Genomic DNA, 20027 nt, shown 5'->3' with positions numbered 1-20027 from the left:
AGTCAAACAATGCATGATATTGACAGATTAATTTTGATAGCAGTTGCAATGACAATGTCACTCAGACAACATATGACATTGATTTGTCACTTTTAGTGGCAGTTGTAATGACTGTTACATTTCAGTCTGATACTTTTAGAAGAAAAATTCATCAAATGCCACAGGAAGTTGCAGTTTTCTTAATTTAATTACTTTATAATTTAGTTTTAGAGTATATACATACATATATATCTATGCAATTTGTATATTGAGGGTTAAACTGATTTTTTAATCACTTGAAATGTAATTATCTTTGACATACTTTTGTCTACCTTAAATCATCCAAAGAACATGGGGTTTGGAGATCAGAGGTGGTTGTTTGTGAGGCTGGAAAATATTTTCAAAGCTTAAAAATAGTGTTAACTCAGTTGACAGGAAATTTCTAGTAGTTGCTGCTTGTGCCCCCTCCATTGCCCCCAACTGTCTGGTTTTAACTAGGCTATCAAATAATTCCTTGGAAAACACAAATGTAGTACCTGTAATGAGATGAGAGTTTATGATTCATGAACTGAATTACTGAACACTGATAGAGTAGCCACTTACAGTCACTGTGCTTCTTTGTACTTTTATAGTAATTCAGTTTCAACTCGTCAAAGACCACATTTTAATTTTCAGATTCTACTGTTGTATGATTATTTCATGTTGATATCAAATCTTTTTATCATTTATTAAATCATATAAAGAACATGGGGTTTGGAGATCAGAGGTGGTTGTTTGTGAGGCTGGAAAATATTTTAAAAGCTTAAAAATAGTGTTAGCTCAGTTGACAGGAAATTTCTAGTAGTTGTTGTATGTGCCCCCCCCCCAACTGTCTAGTTTTAACTAGGTAGAGTGGGAGTCACATATTACAATCACAATTAAGGCATTTAATTGCTCATAACAAATTAATGGAAATATTAATCAAACATTTCATGGTTTCTGAAAAAAAGAGAAAGTTATGCTAAAGATATTTAAAGTAAGTATGGAATAACAAGAAGTTGAAGAGAAAGAAATGTATAAATATACGAGTTCAGTCAATAAATATTACATTGCTTTTCAGTACAGTACATTATGTTTCTTTATATCAGTTATTGTAGGTAGATCTTAGTTTAAAATGTGTCAGAAGATAAAGCAGTTTGTTTACTGGCAATATTGAACCTACTTCCTGTAATGTAATATAACCAGGTCAGCTAAGATCAGCCTATAACTATGATAAGATTACAGTGAGAATTTTGTAGATAGAGATTAATTGGTGTTAGAGTGTTACTGGTTACAATTGATATTAAAGTACAATTTTAGTTGTTGTTTTTTTGTTTTGTTTTCTTATTAAGTAATCAAAAGAGGAACCAGACCATGCTCATAGACTTTGTTAGTTTTCTTAGAATGGAATGTATTGATAATTATTTGAGCTCAGGTTAGAATTTTTACAAGTTTCCAAATTGGTAGGGAAAATGGGTGATAAATAGTTTGTAGATGATAAAACGACTGAGAAAATATTTTCTATGTCTTCTTGTGAGGGGTGATGTGAGAGAGCTGATATGTGGGGAGAGGGAGAGAAATGGTGCTTGGATCATAGAATGAACCAGAAAATTCTCAAGGATAGTTTCAGATCACTGATACTAATACATTGGGAAATCTGCCTATCAAAATTAAGTTTCTTTTTCGCCCTTCTTTGTGTTTAACAAGATCACTCACATGTACACACACATATGTGTGCATGTATAATACTTACATTTTCATGGGGAAAAATATACTAAACATATATAAAAGTGTTCATGGGTTTATATACAGAAGTGAATTTCTAACATTTTAACCACAGGTTCATTTAGCTACTATAATTTTAGGAACTTGTCTACTGAAATTTTAAGCAGGCGTTTTGTGTAAGAAATTCTGAATTCAACAGTATTCTGAATATAAATATTAAAATTGGACTGTTGTGGAATCCAAGGAAACTGCTCTGTATTGGTAAAAATTAAAGAGAAGATTGTTAATTTTCTTTTGATATAAGGATTAAGAAATATAATGTATTATTACTTTAGCTCTTTATCTGAGTGTGAGGAAACAAGGGCTAAAACTGAAAGTGAGAGTTTGATTTGGTAGGAAGAGGGACTATTACATAAGATGTGTGAGAGGATGAAGAGGCAAGGAAACAAGATGATAAAGGGAAAGGAGACAGAGTTGGCCAAGAAGATAGATGCATTCCTCACTCAATCATGAAAGGAGATACTATTAAGGTGACATTAAAATATTGTGGATAAGAGGGAGAACAGGCAGGTGGATGGGTATAATACATCAAACAACCACAAATAGTTACTGTTATGATAAAAAGTTAAAAAATTGTTAGGGGAAGTGAGAAAATTTGGGTGATGGTATTTGTGCCTAGTCCCAGTGTTAGAATGTTGGTTTGAAACAGGTGAACATAAATTACACTGATACATGCATACATATATATATACACATGCATATACAACATTCTATATACACAGAAATACATGTAAACATTCTTTACTCTCATTAGAACAAATAAATTTTACCAATCTTGTGAACTTAACATTAAATTAGAACATGTCATGTAGCACAGAAATTAATTTTCACTTCACTTCAAAACATTAGCCCTTTAGCATTTAAACTGGCCATATTAGGTCCAAATATTCTACTTGTTTATGTTAAAAATGGCCAGATCTGGTCCCTCACATCTACTGTGCAATATCATTCTAAAATAAATAATCACATCATTGAAATCTTGAAACTATGAGATAAAGCATGACTAATTCAAAACAATCTGAGTAAATAGTCATGTGACTCTGGTGTGATTTTGAAGTCATAACTTTTTAGAGTACACCTCTCTTCAGCATCCAACACAAGAGTTAACAGCTGCTTTGTGAGAATCAGATCCCATTCACTGCCATTGATATGCCATTCATGGGTTTTTAATGTATTCTGAGGCATTGTGTTACAACACAGTTTATTCTACTTGTCATGGTTCAGTGATAACTATAGAAACTTATGCCTTTCTAGGGGAAATTACCCGATAAATACTAAGGTATCTTTACAAAGATTTGTATTTTCTCTTAATAATGTTTTGGTTATTATCCCTGTCATTGTAACATCTGATCTCTCATTTATTGGTCCTAGTTTTATCTCCCTCCCCTTCTCTCTCTCTCTCTCTCTCTCTCTCTCTCTCTCTCTCTCCTGCTTACTTCACTGAGTTTATTCAAGGTGGTTATTATGCTTGGCTTGAGACTACTCTTGATATTTTGACACTCGATGAGTTATGTAGATTACAGTGTAACTATCACAGCAAAGCATTTCAAATAAAAGCTCAGATATTGTTACTTTTATTTTTTTACTCAAAATATTTGTAAAAAAGCCATGTTGATAATAATCATTGAAAAAAACTAACCATTCCCAGTATGGGTTAAATTCCACTGCAGTGGCACCTAAGTAAGTGTCTTCTACTATAGCCTTCGATGGACCACAAATTTGAGAGTGAATTTCTTTTGACAGAAACTGAAAGAAATCTATTGTGTATACGTATATGATTCTTTCTCTCTCCCTATGTATGTTGGTGTCTTTGTTGTGCTTGAAAAGACATGTCAAGCTAAGTAAAATCATGGCTGTTCTTGCATACAGGCATATCCCCTACATCCCTCTTCAGCCAAGTGATCCTAATAATGCAGGCTTGTGGGTGATGGTGTCACATAAAAATCACCCATGCCAGTGCCATGTAAAAGTATCCAGTACACTCTGTAAAGTGGTTGGCACTAGGAAGGGCATCCAACTGTAGAAACCATGTGAAAATAGACAAATGGAGCCTGGGCAACTCTTCAGCTGGTCAGCTCCTGTCAAACTGTCCAACTCATGTCAGCATGGAAAATGACTGATGATGTGTATTACTGTCTCCTTACCTAGACTTTATATAATAGTTTTTAGCAGCTGTTACCATCTTGCTAGCAATGTCCATTTCTGGCCACGGAAAAATATTACCTTGCTTGGAAACAAGTGATGGTTGGTAACAAGAAGGGCTATAGAAATCATCTTCAACAAATTCTGTTTAATCCATACATGTAAGGAAAAGCGGATGTTATTTGATGATGATGATGATGATGACTGCAGGATTAAAGGATCAGGTGTCACATGTCTACGTAACTGACATGGTAACAAACTTATAACAATGTAAACTTGTTTTTTGTCCCATATTTATTACATTTTGCTATTGAGCGAAGTACATCATTTCTATCTACATCATACTTATGTAACAGGACTGGTCAGCATACTGTAAGGGCACCTAGCAGCAAAGTATTTTCATTATTCTTTGAAACAAATGTCTAGTTTTGCAGACTTCTACAATAGAAAACCAAATATTACAAAAGAGTTATGAAAGAAATTTAGTTATATTTATTTGTTTATTTATTTTTTGTGTTCTAGTCTTTAAAAGAATTTTTTTTGTCTATGATTATAGAATTATTTCATTGGCAGATTATTTTTGAGCTTTTGACACCAGCTGATTGCCTTTGGATGTAGAGGTCTGGACATTGATAAATTATTTTTGGATATTGGTAAATTATCTTTAGGAATGGACACTTAGTAAGGTTATCTTTGGATATTGATATTGGCTCCAGACGTTGGTTGATCTATCTTTGGAACTGGACTATTGATTTACTTTTTATAGGAATGTTTATTTTTCATTGCTTCATCTGTTGCTATAAAATAATCAAATCTACTAACCAAGAAGAAGATAGTCTGGTTTCACTGTAGCAAACATTCAATAGTCAGCTGGAGAATGTTCAATTTTAATCTTTTCTCTCTTATAAGTTGATGTGCAATTGAATTTAAATTTCAGATGTGATAAATCCAATTACCTCCTATTATTTGGACTTAAGCTTCCTCTTCCCTATATAATATATAATTCTCTTAAACCTTGCTCATCAAAATAATTTCTTCATCCATCTTTATGAATCCTTAACAAGCTTTTCAAATATATGACAATATATGTCCAGTAGGATTTAGTCTGTCTGTTTCACTACAAATCTTTTTGTTACCATATTTCTAATAATATACATTACATTTTTTTTTTATAAATATTCAAGAATTTGAGAGGGTTTTGTAAAATAAGTGAAGCTACCTGTACTCTTTTTTGTAATTGGAACATAGCCTAATGGAAAAGGCCTTATATAAAATTATTTGAAAGTTTTAATTTAAATATGTACTTTTATTAAAAATATGTTTTGTATTGGAAGCAGGCAGTCTCAAGTGGGTTAAAAGAATAATCCACTGAAATATAACTACAATTCTTTTAGATAAATACTTTTGTCTATTCATTTTTTAATGTCAAATTATTTTCATGCTAGCATGGGTGTAGACAGAATTATTTAAGGCGGGATATTATGGCTGGACGCTTTTCCTGTTGCCAACCTTTACTGTTTTTTTTTTTTTCCAGTAAAGGATTTCTTTATTCCGTAGATCTTTCAAAGTTCTGAGTGACTGGTGATAATGTCAGCCTCAACACTACATTGCTCAGTTTGTGATAAGCGTGGAATATACAAGTACATTTACACACCACACACACATGTATAGGCTTCATGCAATTTCCATGTACCAAATTTCCTCTTATAGTATTGGTTAACCTGGGTTTACTGGGTCTATAGTAGAAAACACTGACTTAATGTGTCACACAGTAGGATTGAATCTAAAACCTTGTGATTGCAAAGTGAAAGATAATTTTTCAGATAATTTACCTAAATTGCTTTTCTGGCTCACGTCTGACTTCATCATTCTTTTATTACTGAAGACTGGGTCTTATGATTTGGTTGTACCATGTTTTTGATAATAATAACATCTGTTAATTTCCCTCATGTCTTTCATTTAACTGGCTGAACTGGGGGTAGGGGGTAAAAGAGCATTGTTATTTTTTTCTTAATGCCAGAATATCTAAAAGGTTGAAAGTTAACAGTGTCAGTTGTCTTAACTAATCATGGCTACAGCATAGATTTGATGTTTCAAAAATGGAAAGAAAATATTTATTTAACTCTACTTGTTTGAGATGATGAAATTATGATGGAAAATGAAATATGAAATATAAACTTTCAGTGAACATTTCCTGCTCTTCCATATCAGTAACCCTTTTCTTTTATTTACCTTCACTTCTAAGATGTTACAATGATGGATGAAAAGTTTATTCAAACTAGATTATATCCATTTTCACAATTATTTCTGAGTTTCTGGATGCTGTAAAACTATTATCAGGTGACTGGTTAGTTAGTTAAATCCTGTTTTGGTTAAGCAGGATTAATAAAATTCTTATATTGACAGGCTTGAAAGTTTTAGCATTTAAGATGATTAATTTTTGATGACTTGTCCTAATGAAATATTTAAAAATGAAAATTTTAACCAACACTGATAGGAATTGAACTGCAAATGCATTCAGTTACTTGTCTATCTTCTATTTCATACTACCAAAAAAATCCCTCATCTACTAACTAGAATATAATGCAAGATGTACTTAGTGGGTACATCTTCCAGTGTTGGTTGATTAAAAGGGGTTTATATATTGTATAATTGTAATTTCATTTTTATTTATTTACTATCTAATGTTTTCTAGATCCTTATTTTTGTGTTTAATTCAGGTTTAAATTTCAGTATCAGTGTGAATACTGTGTTGAGTCAGTAAGTTTAGTCTATTATCTTTTTTGCATTATCTTATTGTCTTCCAGTATTTTCCTAACTAGTTATATTCAGTGGTATTCTTCTGAACGAGTGCCAACTATTTCCTGCTGCAAGCGCATTGTCAGATACTCAAACAAAGCTGTTTATGTCTGTTCAGTTTCGATGTAGTTGTCAAGGATTTCAAACTTCTGTGAAGACAGAAAATCATTGACAATCGATCTTCTTTTGTATGCTCTGCTTGTGGGATTGTTATTCATAATAAAGTTGTTTACTTGTTTTCATAACACATTACTAAGAATAGTTTATTATTGAGATTTATGCAGTTTATGGTTTTTGTTTGTTGAACCTTCTGTAACGTTTGTTTATTTTAATGGTGAAAATATTTTGTAGATTTACTTCATTTTTTATATATATATATATATATATATATATGTGTGTGTGTGTGTTTTGTTGTATCTATTGTTACCACTCTGACTATCTATTTTTAAAACAGTCTATATGTTTGTCAGTTTATCTGATTAATAATTTCATTTAATAATATTGTAAGTAGACTGTCATGTTATGTCCTTTTAGCACTCTGTATGTACTTCTCTGTGCTTTTGTACAATCTACATATGTGTGTGTCGTGTAAAGTTCATCAGTTTTGTGTTGATGGTCCTGTTAAATCTTTCTCACATTAACATTCTTTTATTGGATTGGTCTAGAGGAAGGTAATGGGTTTAAAGGCTCTCTTTGACTAACAAGATCGTAATTATTCTACTTCTTCAATACTGGTATGAAAAACATAGTCTGGAAAGAAGTTCCAATGGTTTAACATTCTAGGGAGGAAGGATTAGGTGGGGATCACAATATGGATCATGAGAAGAGGAGAGTCAAGAAACTTAAGAGCGTCTAAGTGATGGTACCTGACTATCCAGTCTCGAAGAGCAAATGTCACAACTGTAGTTAGTAGTGGTAACAATGACAAAAAGAATAGCCAGCTTCTTTAAGGAGTGTGTTGAAGACCCCCTTTAGGGCAATCAACTTCATATCTTTTTTTTTGTTTTGCTTTTTATTTTTGAAGTGGTCCAGGATATTATCTTCGTTGTGTTAACATCCATTTTTCCATGTTTGCATGGATCAGATGGAATTTGTCAAGACAGATTTTCTATGGATGGATGCCCTTCCTGTTACAACAATAATCTGTTTTCAAGTTGTGTAATATTTTCCCATGGAAGACTGGGAATGTATACCATGTATGATGGTGATGCTCATTTACAATAATCACTTGATGTCCAGATAAGAGCACACATACACACATGTGCGTGTGTGTGTCTGTGAGGTGCACTTCTTTCAGTTTCCATCTACTAAATTCACTGAATTTAGTAGATGGCCTGGGGCTATGGTAGAAGACACTTGCCCAAAGTGCTGCACAGTGGGACTGAAATCAAGACCACATGGTTGGGAAGAAAGCTTTTTAACCTCAACCACCACACTTGCACCTTTATCCTTCATCTGTATGTGTAACAGCAGCACTACTTCATATGTAGAAGGAAAATCTCCATTGTGGGGCTTGCACACCTTTGTTTAGGTTTGTTGGTTGTTGGGGCTCTCAAGTATTTTCTGACTGCTTTATCTGACTTTGAGGATATTCTCATGAGACTATAAGGAAAAGTTGTTTTTAAGAACCCTTTACTTCTTAATGTATACTCAGTATGTTAATCTTTTGAACTGAATATACTCTATGGAAGTAAAAAGAAAAGACTATAGTATATTCCTGAAGACTTTGGTGGAGTTTTTTTGGATTAGGAAGTAAAATATGTGATGCTGTTAATAAATATTATTGTGTTCTCATCTAAGATCAACCTTTACTTTAGTTTGGTCTGAGTGGTATTACATAATTAATTATGTATTAAGTTATATTGCAACATAAAAATATGTTACGTTGTGATTTATAAATATGTGGGTGAGTGTGTGTGTGTGATATGTAAAGATATGTTAACTTTGCCTTACTTTACAGGAAAATAGGTTTCCCAATTTACACAACACTTATTGTTTCTGATAAGTACATCCAGCTTTAAAATACTTATTTCAACAAATTATCCAAATGAGCAAACATACAGGTCCTTTGTCATAAATAGCTTATGACTCCTTAGCTCCTTGCAACTTCTCAGTAATTTTGTCTATATCTAGAAGGTCTTGGATCTATAGAAAAACATGTATGACATGAGTGAGGTAGTTATGACTCTCATGCTGTTGAGTGGATCTAATATTAAAGGTCGCATGAGGCCTAATGGACTATATTTTTGTTAAATCTAAAATATGAATAAAAGGTTTGACAATTTATTTTGATAGCTTATAATTCAGAATTTTAATTCTAATGATATCTGTACAGATTTTATCCCTCTGAATTCAATAGAATAAGAAATACGGGTAGAAACTAATGTTCAAATAGGTTTAATCTTCTTTTGTGTGACCAAAACAAACAGATGGAAAATGATTTATTGAAATGTGTACTTTGAAGATGTATTTTACCCAGCTCTACTATGAGTGATGATATATAACAAATAAAACAGTTGCATACAAAAGTGCTGATCACTTAAAGTGGATGGAACTTGTGGAAGAAGGTGACCCAGGAAGACATAGGACAAAGTATTGAAGGCCACTCTCAAAACACTGAACCTTATGAAGGAGATGACAAAGAACTGAGATATCTAGCACTTTGCTGTACTCAAGAAAACCCATCTGCTACTGCAGAATTGATATCGGTAATGGTGTCACATAAGCATCCATGCCATGTTAAAAGCACTGGTGCAACATACAAAACATACTGTGGAGTGGTTGGCATTAGGAAGAGTATCAAGCCATAGAAATCATGCCAGAACAGTCAATGGAGCTTGGTGCAGCCTTTGGCCTTACCAGCTCCAGTAAAACTGCCAGCCATTGCCAACTTTGAAAACAAATATTAAATGAGGATGATCATCATCATACACACAAACATATATTTATATAAAAGCTATTGTAAATTAACCACTGCGTTGAAAATGACCCTTAATAAATCCCTAGGTGGCATAAAGGCTTAAAATGTTTCTAATCTAATATCTAAGCCTGATATTTGGGTGATCTTAGACAAGTACTATTATATTTTTAACACAGGATTCTAATGAAAAATTTTCAACATATTTAATGTGATATAATGAACAAATAGGATAATACTTTATCCACTGAGGCTGGGTTTTCTTCTCCATGTAAGCATATTTCTTGAAATCTTCATTATTATGAAGTCATTGTTTTGTCAGTTTGTAACTCTTAACTTTCTGTATGACACAATACCCAACATGACTGCATCCGTCAGCCAATTCTGAAACACATGATATCACAAGAATCATATTAACCTCACATTCATTTTGAAGGAAATGGAGAACTCTCTAATATAAATAAGAAAACTTCCTCTATTTGTCATTCTGTTCTGTAACAGAATCATTACAAGATTGAGCTTTTGAATTAGATCAACTTTCAACAAGATGTTACAAGTTAGTGTTTGTGGATGAATGGATAGGAACTTCCAACTGTTAGCTTTTAGAGTTTAGTTCCTCTCTGGTGCTAGCATGGTCTTGATTTCAGTCCTGTAGTGTATGGGTATCACTCAACAGAATGTATAAGAAATTAAGTGGTTTCATTAAGTTTATTTTCATATGTAGAATTTTATTCAATGTCCTTTTAGCACTGTATGGCTATATGCATCACTAGTTTAATTATTAGTAAAATAATAAATTGCTACTTTTGTTATTGTAGTTATTCGCTACATGTTTTCTGTCGTCTGAGAAATAATCTATTGCTAACAGTTTCATCAGTGAAGATGTAGTCTTTGGATTTTTCATGTCACAATCCTAGCAATTCATTGTTAAATCCTGTGCTTCTTTTAATTACTATTAGACTTCAAAGAGTGAAAAAACAAAAACCCAGCTTTTTTTTTTGTTTTGTTTTTTGATATATACTAGAATATGAAAACTCAGAGTATTATGTGTCAGCTATCTCCATCTCATAATCTACATAATTTACTTATCCTAATATTCTACTCTTTAATCTTTATTACCTCTGCCTTAGTGAAGGCAGAGGTATTGTTTTCAGTTGTGTTTGTTTGTCCTGGACAAGATATCTCAAGAACTGCTGCATGGATTCAGATGAAACTTTCAAAAATGTTTGACCTTGTGATATGCATGAACTGATTAGATTTTTGCATCAATCTGGTACTGGATGAGGATTCTGGATTATTTTTCTGTTTTTTTTTTACTTAATTTTTGAGAGTGGTCAGGTTCATTTTTAGTATAATCATTTGTGAGAGCAGTTGATTTTATTTCAGATATTCTTATTTTAAAAAATCATCTCTGGCTAATTGTTGAGAGGACGTTGATGTTCCTTGGTGGAGGTTTGCACTCTCTGAGTGCTCTTGTTTTTCTTAGAAATGGATCAAACCATTTCAATGAATAATGGCTGCATTTGAAGTTAGAACTGTAAATCACCTAACTCCTTATTAATTTATCCAGTTATTGTTGTTGTTTAGTCCCTGATCAGTTTTGATTGAGCAGTTCTATGATCAAAGACTTTCTTGTTTTTACAAAACATGGCATATACAGGATTACATTGACTAGTTTTATTCTTTTTCTTAACCCCTCCCCTGGCAACTTCTTTTGCAGAAAACGTTTCATTTTCAGATGAATATTTTTTATCAGATGAGCTGGCACTCTCATCTGATGTATCCAAGCTTCTAATACAAGGTTCATATTCACTGTCATCTTCTGAGCTTAACATCTGGGTGCAATTTGTGGGGGTGGGGGGAAACAGGTAAAAACTGAGAAATGCTGAGAACTGTTATATAAACTCATCTGTGGCTGTTTTTGAAATTATATGTTTTGGATGAGTTTAATCGTCACCCTCTGAAAAAGACAAATTGGATGAAGACAAGTTAACTTGTCTTTGCCAGGTAAGGGGTTAAGGTGGTCAGGTATGACTTGAAGATTATTTGCCTTCAGATTAAATAGCCATTTAAAGGATCTCACTTGTTCATAATTTGTCCAGTTTTATGCTAAATCATTCTTTCCTTTGAAATGTTACGCCAAGAATTTGATTAGAAAGATGTGAAGGTATCAAACACCTCAATATAAACTGCATTCTTTTTACATCTAAAGTCAATAATATTTTATACAGCTGTAGGTACCTAGTTGATGTTTGTATAATGGCTGCAGATAGCTGAGTCATTAAGGTGCAGGTTAATTAGATAATGGTTCTTTTTTTTTCTTAGTGGAGCAGTGCAGTCTCTAGTAAAGAGATTTAACTCTAACTGATATAGCTGTATTTGTTCTATATAAATACTACAGGGATGAACATCTCTTAGTCAACTACTTGCACTGTAAGGTCACTGTATAACAATTAAATGTTTCATCAAATCACAAAGTTTATGATTATGAGTACCATTATAGGTGACTGTAGAAACAATATGGATGAATGCATATAATACTGGAATACCAACTCAAAAATCTTTAAAATTGCCTGCAGGTGTTTTATTGTGTATATGAGATTTGCACTTAATTCTACATGCTTCAGGTCACTTAGATGCTGAAGATATAGGTATTATCTCGTCATATAAAAAGTATTACTCACAGTAGTTTGGCATGCTATCTAGAATGAGGTTTCGATCTCATACACATAATGCTGAGACAAAAGGAAAGCACTGTCTCTTAGGAATGGTTCTGTACATCTTAGGAAACATTTGCATTGTTTTTATTACTTAGAATAGAGGCTGCTAGGTTGAGAAGGTTATCTCCTGCTTACACTGTCTTTTTATTTCCTTATTTGAAAAAATAAAAATAATAAAAAATAACAATTACTACATGACGCCTGACTTCATTTAAATGAAGGCTTGGAAGGATTTCGTAGATGTTATTGATAAGAATGTTGCTAGAAATCAACAGTGATGTAGTAGTGTTGATAACACATAACAGTAGACTTTTAAGGAACCATGTCTACAACTTAGTTTTTTATATGGTTTGTCACTAATGTCTTTAAAAGTGAAATGAGCATTGCTGCTTCCAGTTTCTTTTCTCTAAAAAATCTTAATCTTCATAGTTTATCTGGAAAAGGCACCAAGAGGATACTACTTGACTGAACCTTCTTCAAGAGATGAGAACATCATAGTAAGATTTATACAAAATCACAGATATGCTACTGAGAGACTGAATGATATTGCATAATTATCTTCTTGGCTTACAGTTGTGGTGTTCAGGGAATTTTGATATATGAATGTAATTACTGAGCTATTGCTTATTCTTATCATTTATGTTATCAAAGTATGAAAGATTAATTGAATGCCTAAGAAATTGTGAAACAAGGTATTGTATGTAGGCTAGAAAGAATAATTTTGTCGTAGAAAACCTGTGATGCCTTGTAGAGATATCAGATTTAAAGAAATAAAAATAATTACTATACTGTTTTGTTACTTTTGACAGTTTCTGAAATTTTCTGTTATAATTTTGGAAATTTTTTGTTATGATCTTAGAAAATTTGTCACTTGTCTATTGGCATAATAGTCACACTTTTTTTTAAAAAAACAGTATCTCAAGAAAATCACCTCAGGTCGTATATGTGAAGTTGAGCCTTTATTCCATGCTTTAATGCACTAAAAGCATTTTTCCTGAATATGCACTGCTCTAATTGGTGTGCATCTATTAGACCCATGCATCTTCTATGCCGTCAAATAGGGTACTTGTTATTATGGAGTTGGTATAAGCAATCCTATTGTGAAACTTTTTTTTTAATAGTTAAATGTTCTTAGCTCTTCTTTGACCAAAAGAAGATAAAATGATTGGTATGTCATTTAAGAACTAATAATTTAAATTGTGTAATGAAGACAAGAAAATATTTTGGTGCTGTTAGCTGTTGAAAATTGAAAGGGTGTGCACGGTTAAATAATTTAATAAATGGTCAATATAACTATAAAAGTGCAACAGTTTGTATGTCTGCATGCATACATGTGTGTGCATGCATGTCATACAAAGTGCTAGTCTGCAAAAGCGAGAAAATGTAAGAGAATTTTGTATCGTAATGTTATCAAATTGCCTTCATAATTGAATTGATAATTGGTACAGACGATTTAGAGAGACAGTGATTGCTTACTAATTAAGAATGGAGTTTATATTGTGAGTCTCCACAGTTTGATAATAAAGCATTAAAACAGAATGCTAATGATGTTAGTGTAATTCCAGACTAGCTTATTACTCTTGTTGGCTCAGATCCAACAGCTTCTTGTTTCTACATTTCATTCACTGTACTCTTTATCTTGCAGCATTACTGAGATGAGTGGCTCACACAATACTGTCGGAGATAGTATTTCAGGAAATTACAAAGATATAGCTCTAAACTCAATGTCATCTTGGGAATGCCTTCACTCATACAGCTCCCTTTAAGTAATATCCGCATCCACTTTGGGAACTTAAGTGCTGTAGAAATATAGAGTTCAAAAACTAGTGTTATATTATGTAAATAGTGTCCATAACATGTTAGAGGGTGGTGTGGGGAGTATTGAATTGTTTCATCTTCATGGAATAATGTGTCAAATACAAGTCAACATGACTGTTAAATCCACTTCATGTTCTTATAACTTATAACCGGAATTACTATAATGGGACATAAGTGAAACATTAAATAGCTACAATTGGGAATTGAAATCAAGTTACTGAGTCAGCTGTCAAAGAGCTTACCACCTGTGAATAGCATTTATTTTATGGTTAGTCCACATTACTCTGTAAGGACCATTGGGCCAGATTCCTGGTTTCTCTGGCATATATATATATATTCCTTCATGGATAGGATACTGGTCCATTGCAGGAATACTCATTTTTACCAACTGAGTGGACTAGAGCAACATAAAATTATTTTGCTCAAGAACACTATGTTTCACCCAGTCCAAGAATCAAAACCACAATCTTAGGATCCTGAGTCCAACACCCTAGCCTCTAAACCATGCACCTCTGCTATTCATTTTATAAACTTGGGAAATTAAGAATCAATTTCCCTTTAGCTAATGATATTAGGGAATGTAACAATGTGGAACCTCCAAATTGTCCCCTCAAGACAGAATCAATCCTCCAGTCATATATTTATGAGGCTGTAAAGATGACTGGAGATTGCCCTCTTGCATTGATTTTGACAATAGGGGTAGGAAAGGAAGGGCAGAATTAATTGTACTTACCAGAATGTTTTGCATTTGATTTGTGAGCATTTAGTCCTTCATTAGTTCAGTCATTGAATCAAATCTTATAGTCATTGTGTACTGTTGTACTCAAGTCATATTATACCAAAATATTTTTTTCTTTAGTTTGCTCTGGAAGATGGGGATGTGTTCATGGCCTTCATAGACCCTCCAAAATAAATGTGATTGATATGACTAAATTTCCCCTTGAACATTTGCAAATCAACAGTTTCAGAGAAAATGTTTGAGGCAAGAATTGCAGTGGGACAACATTCTAGAAAGGAAACACTTTGTATTGTAGTGAGTTCAGAATTTGGAATGGTTGGTACTGAATGGATAAATGGAGGGATAAATGATATGGTAGTATCTGAGTGTAGTGGGCATGAGGCCAACTAGCTCTGTAGAGTAGAAACCACTGTGGTAGTAGTGGTGGTGGCGACGACGACAACAGCAATAACAACAACATGTTTGTATATCTGAGATTGGAATGTTGGTTATGACTTCATGCTAATCAGTTGAGTGACCTTTTTTTTTTTTTTTTATGAAATGTAGGATTTCTATATTTATATGTGTATAACAGCAATGTTCTATCGTGGGTCTTATCTGAGCTTTGTAGAGAATTAAAAGTCATTGGGGTCTGAAGTATTTTCTGGCTCTGAAGAAGGAGGCCAGTCTTTGTGGTGCAATTTCAACTACACTGAGGATGTGCATTTCCCAGATTGTGGTGATGGTTTGCATTTGCAATGATCTTGAGTATCTTAGTAACTGTTTACATTTAGAGGGTGTGTGCAGTAATGTTTTCTTCTTGAAGGTGTGAAGATTGGCATGACCCTATTGGAAAATGTTTTCAAAGTCTCTTCATAGAGTAAAAATTTGGGTATGTAGTATTAAGGTTGCATGTGAATGGTACTTAGGTGCAGAAGGACAGGGGAGAATGAAGGGAAGGATGGTATCTGTGTAGTAATAGATGTGTTTGAGTTCTTTTAATAGAGAGTTGGGCCTGATTGTTGATTAGTATTTAACAGCTGTGGTATTATAACTGTACTAAGGTAGCAAAATAATTTGCTCTATAAATTGGGGCTAGAATGAATAGTTTGACGAAAATTATACTGTCTCTATTTTATTTATTAGAAATTAATTTTTATAGTGAGAAAGCTCAAATGATTTAAAGGGATGAAAAGACCCTATTGAACTTATATATATTGTTTATTTGTTTATATATGATTTATTTATAATTAGTTTTGGTTGGGGTGATCAAGGAATAAAAATTCTAGGTTAAAAATAACTTCCTTAAATTATTTGATGTATAAGAGAAGTAGTGGCATGTGACAAAACTAATCACAGGGCACACCAAAGTTGATTGTGTTGGTGAAAGAGCTCCTGTAGCAAGTACTCTGATGATGTGATCTACCAGCTAGCCTCCATCCAGACTGAGTGATGGCTGGAGTCCAGAGGTGGGCAGTTTTGCCAGGAAATTTGCATACTAGACACAGTAACATAAAAGCCTTGTTGAAATTATTAAAGAATTAGTCATTAAGTGAATGTTCTTTCCTCATCACATAATTCCTAATTAGATTTTGAGGACTTACTATATGAAATATGTTAACACTAATTCAATATATTATACTCAGTTTGCCTCAGTGAACTTGACTGACAAATAGATTCAAACTATTTCTTCATGATTAAAAGATTGATATTAGGAAGGGCATCAAGTTGTGGAGGGTAAAAATAATAATAATAATAATTGCTTTTTCTAGTCTATAAAAATGCTATTCCATTTATACATGGAATAATATCAGAATGAATGTAACACTCACATATTATAAAAACTCATTCCACCTGTAGACATAAAGTAGTTTTAAAAAAAGAGGAAGTCAACATGGAATGTAATTACTCTATATCAATGGTACATTTCCTTAACTAAATTATATTAAATTTTTGTTTTTATTATTCAGGCATAATAGTTATTTTTCAAAATCAAATAACACCTTCAGCTTCTATATATTATAGATGAGAAATAGAAAACTTTTTCACATAATAAAAACATAATTCTCGAGAAGAAATGTTTACATCTCTATTTTTCACATCCATTCTCTCCTTGTGTTATTTTTGAAGTTTAAATCTTGGCACTCTTCATTTACATATTTTAGTTCTCCATTTTATATATATATTGTATTTCAGAGTTAATATAAATGTTTTCTAAGTATTTCAATTTTTTTTTTTTTTATAGTATTTGAAATGGAATCTTCAATTTTTCTTATTGTATGTAGTATTTCTTGACAGATGTATTAAAAAAAAAACACATTTTTTTAGTTGATAACAAAGGCTATTGTATCTTTCAAATAATGTTACTTTAAAATTATGTCACCAAGTCAATTTGTTTATTGTCATTGTATGAAAAAAAAAATGGCTGCTGTTATATAGTCAAAGTCAGCAGCAGCTGCCCAATGAAAGTTTTTATCATTTTGTTCATGACAGCTCAACGCCTGTCACAACATTCATGGTTCTTTCTTATAAGCTGAGGCCAACATCTCATTCATTTGACCATTTCATTTTTGAATTTTTTTTATTGAGATATTGCTTGCTACAGTCAGTCACACATAACAACTGAGCCTAGAGGCACACCCCACAAAAATAAAATTGAGTTAATTGAGAAGAAATTAGCCTTTTCCAGATTCTTTCAAGAACTTTGAATTGAATTCAAGACTGCAGGCAATTTATTCCAGTGGCAAATAAAGTCAGGCATGGCTTTGTAGTTAAGAAGTTCACTTTGCACTGTGTAATTCTGGGTTTACTCCCAATGCACTGCACCCTGGGCAAGTGTATTCTGCTCTAGCCTCTCTCTCTCTCTCTATATATATATATATATATATATATATCATCATCATCATCATTTAACGTCCGCTTTCCATGCTAGCATGGGTTGGACGGTTCAACTGGGGTCTGGGGAGCCCGAAAGCTGCACCAGTCCAGTCAGATCTGGCAGTGTTTCTACAGCTGGATGCCCTTCCTAACGCCAACCACTCCGAGAGTGTAGTGGGTGATTTTATGTGCCACCGACACAGGTGCCAGACGAGGCTGACAAACGGCCACGCTCGGATGGTGTTTTTTATGTGCCACCGACACAGGTGCCAGACGAGATAGATATAGATAGATATAGATATATACTGAGATTGATTTGTATGACTAACCCTACAAGGTGTGTGTATGTGTGTGTGAAGCCTTGTATGAAGAAAACCTCAAGATTATTGTTTTTATATTATGGAATCAGAGTAGTTGACTCAACCTGAAGTTTGTTACTGGACTGAGTGCATTTTTTTATTTATTTATTTTTTTTTATACAGTAACTAAATACACATCACAAGAAGGTTCAGTTTTGGGTGCGAGAGTATTTTTGATGGGGTCATTTTAGCCAGTGATATCCCAGTCCCAGATACTGCAATATTAGCCAATAGCGATAATTAATGTCAAGTGAAATCTCTGTTACTAGTAGCCTTTGCAATATATTCTCTCTCTCTCTCTCTCTCTCTCTCTCTCTCTCTCTCTCTCTCTCTCTCTCTCTCTCTCTCCCTCTCTCCTATTGATTCTAAAGTCATCATGACATTACATAGGTCTTGGAACTATATGCCAGTTATTGATTGGACGGCTGCTCTGCCAGTAAGCTGGTTCTTTACTATTGGTATAGGTATTAAGTTATTGACTAACAGTCGCAGCAAGGGAAACATTTAGTTCTTGGTAAACCAAGTATGTGACCTGGTTTCAATCTGTAGCTGAAATCAGTTTCACCTCATGATACTTTGCTGATTCTTCTCCTTGAAAGGTATGAATATTATATACAGGATTTCTGTTTTTCTTTTCCGTGTTAATTCTAAAGCTTCACATTTAATTAATTGATGACAATATCCTTACTCTATTGCATTTATTTAATTTTGCTATTTGAGAGCTGTACATAGTAAAGGGAAAAAAGAAATGTATAGTTGGCTTTTGCAAGATTTTAACAAAGTATTGTGAAACATTGAGACAAAAATGCAGAAAAACTCCTGTTGCAATTGAGGCCTCTGTAGTCTTCAGCAGACATAGAACACCCTTTTGACTCTTGCACTCTTGACCCAGCATAACACAGAGAATGTTATAGTTGACAGGAGAGAGGGCTGCTGCACCAGCACTCAGCTGGTACTCATTTTCAGCTGAATAGACTAGAGCAGTGTGAAATGGAGCATCTTACTCAAGGACTCAACTCACTCTCTGCTCCAAGAATCAAACTCAGAGCCTTATGATGGAGAACTCAATACTCCAACTACTAGGTCATGCATCTTTATAAGGCACTGAAAAAGAAGCTGTAAATCATTCTATCTAAAACCATTTTTTACTCATCTATATATATAGATGCACTTCTTATTGTTATTTCTCCTCCATTTTCTTATCTATTATGTTAAACTGTTCTATGCCCAAATTTGGCTTTTTCAATATTTATTTTTGCTTGCAGTAGCCAGTTCTTTTGGTCAAACTATCTCCAGCTGCTTTAGATGCCAAGATTTCAAAAATTGTCAAAGTGTAGTACAATGGTTTTTGCTATGGAATGGTAAAACTATTTTTTCGTTTTCTGGAAAAGCAACGTTTTGGATTTACAACACTTTTGCATAATAGCAACAATATATTAACCAGAAGATGGATTTGATATTAGCCTTTATTCTCTATGAAAATTGTTTCAATCCATTTTGCCGTCTGGATCACATCAGATACTTCCACACATAAAGTGGTGTCTTGCTAAAGATCTTGAGTTTAGACAGTCATGTTGTTCTTTGCCTGTTAAGTTGGGGAACAATAATGGGATGGGTCGAAACGATCATTGTACAGAATAAAGACTAATGCCAAATCTATCTTCTAGTTTATGGTAAAAGGTAAAGACTCCCTTTAGTCATGAATGACTGTAGGATTGCACCCAGAAAGTTCACCTCTGAGGTACAAGTCCAAGCAAAGTTCTTTGTGAAGATTAGCAGTCACTGATGCATATCAGACTCTCTTCTCCATGTCACCAAAGGAAAGGCAAAAGCCAATACAGCTTGGCACCAATGATGCTGCAACTCATTTCAACAGCTGAGTGATCTGGAGCAAC

General features: G+C 33.4%; 1 protein-coding gene and 1 long non-coding RNA gene across 6 annotated transcripts in view; both read left to right on the top strand.

Annotated features, from left to right (window-relative positions):
* LOC115232352 (ecdysone-induced protein 75B, isoforms C/D-like) overlaps positions 1-20027 on the top strand; it is a 229909-nt gene that overhangs the window by 54913 nt on the left and 154969 nt on the right. The gene's annotated exons all lie outside the window — the stretch shown is intronic.
* LOC118768447 lies at positions 7216-16211 on the top strand. Of its 2 annotated transcripts, XR_005004291.1 has the most exons (3): positions 11967-11977; positions 12636-12639; positions 15927-16211. It is a non-coding gene; the product is annotated as an uncharacterized LOC118768447 (long non-coding RNA). The 2 variants fall into 2 exon arrangements; XR_005004292.1 differs by lacking the exons at positions 11967-11977; positions 12636-12639 and adding an exon at positions 7216-7230.

Source organism: Octopus sinensis, linkage group LG2, assembly GCF_006345805.1.
Source record: "Octopus sinensis linkage group LG2, ASM634580v1, whole genome shotgun sequence".
Classification (NCBI taxonomy): domain Eukaryota; kingdom Metazoa; phylum Mollusca; class Cephalopoda; order Octopoda; family Octopodidae; genus Octopus; species Octopus sinensis.
This window is presented reverse-complemented; position numbering and strand designations above follow the sequence as displayed.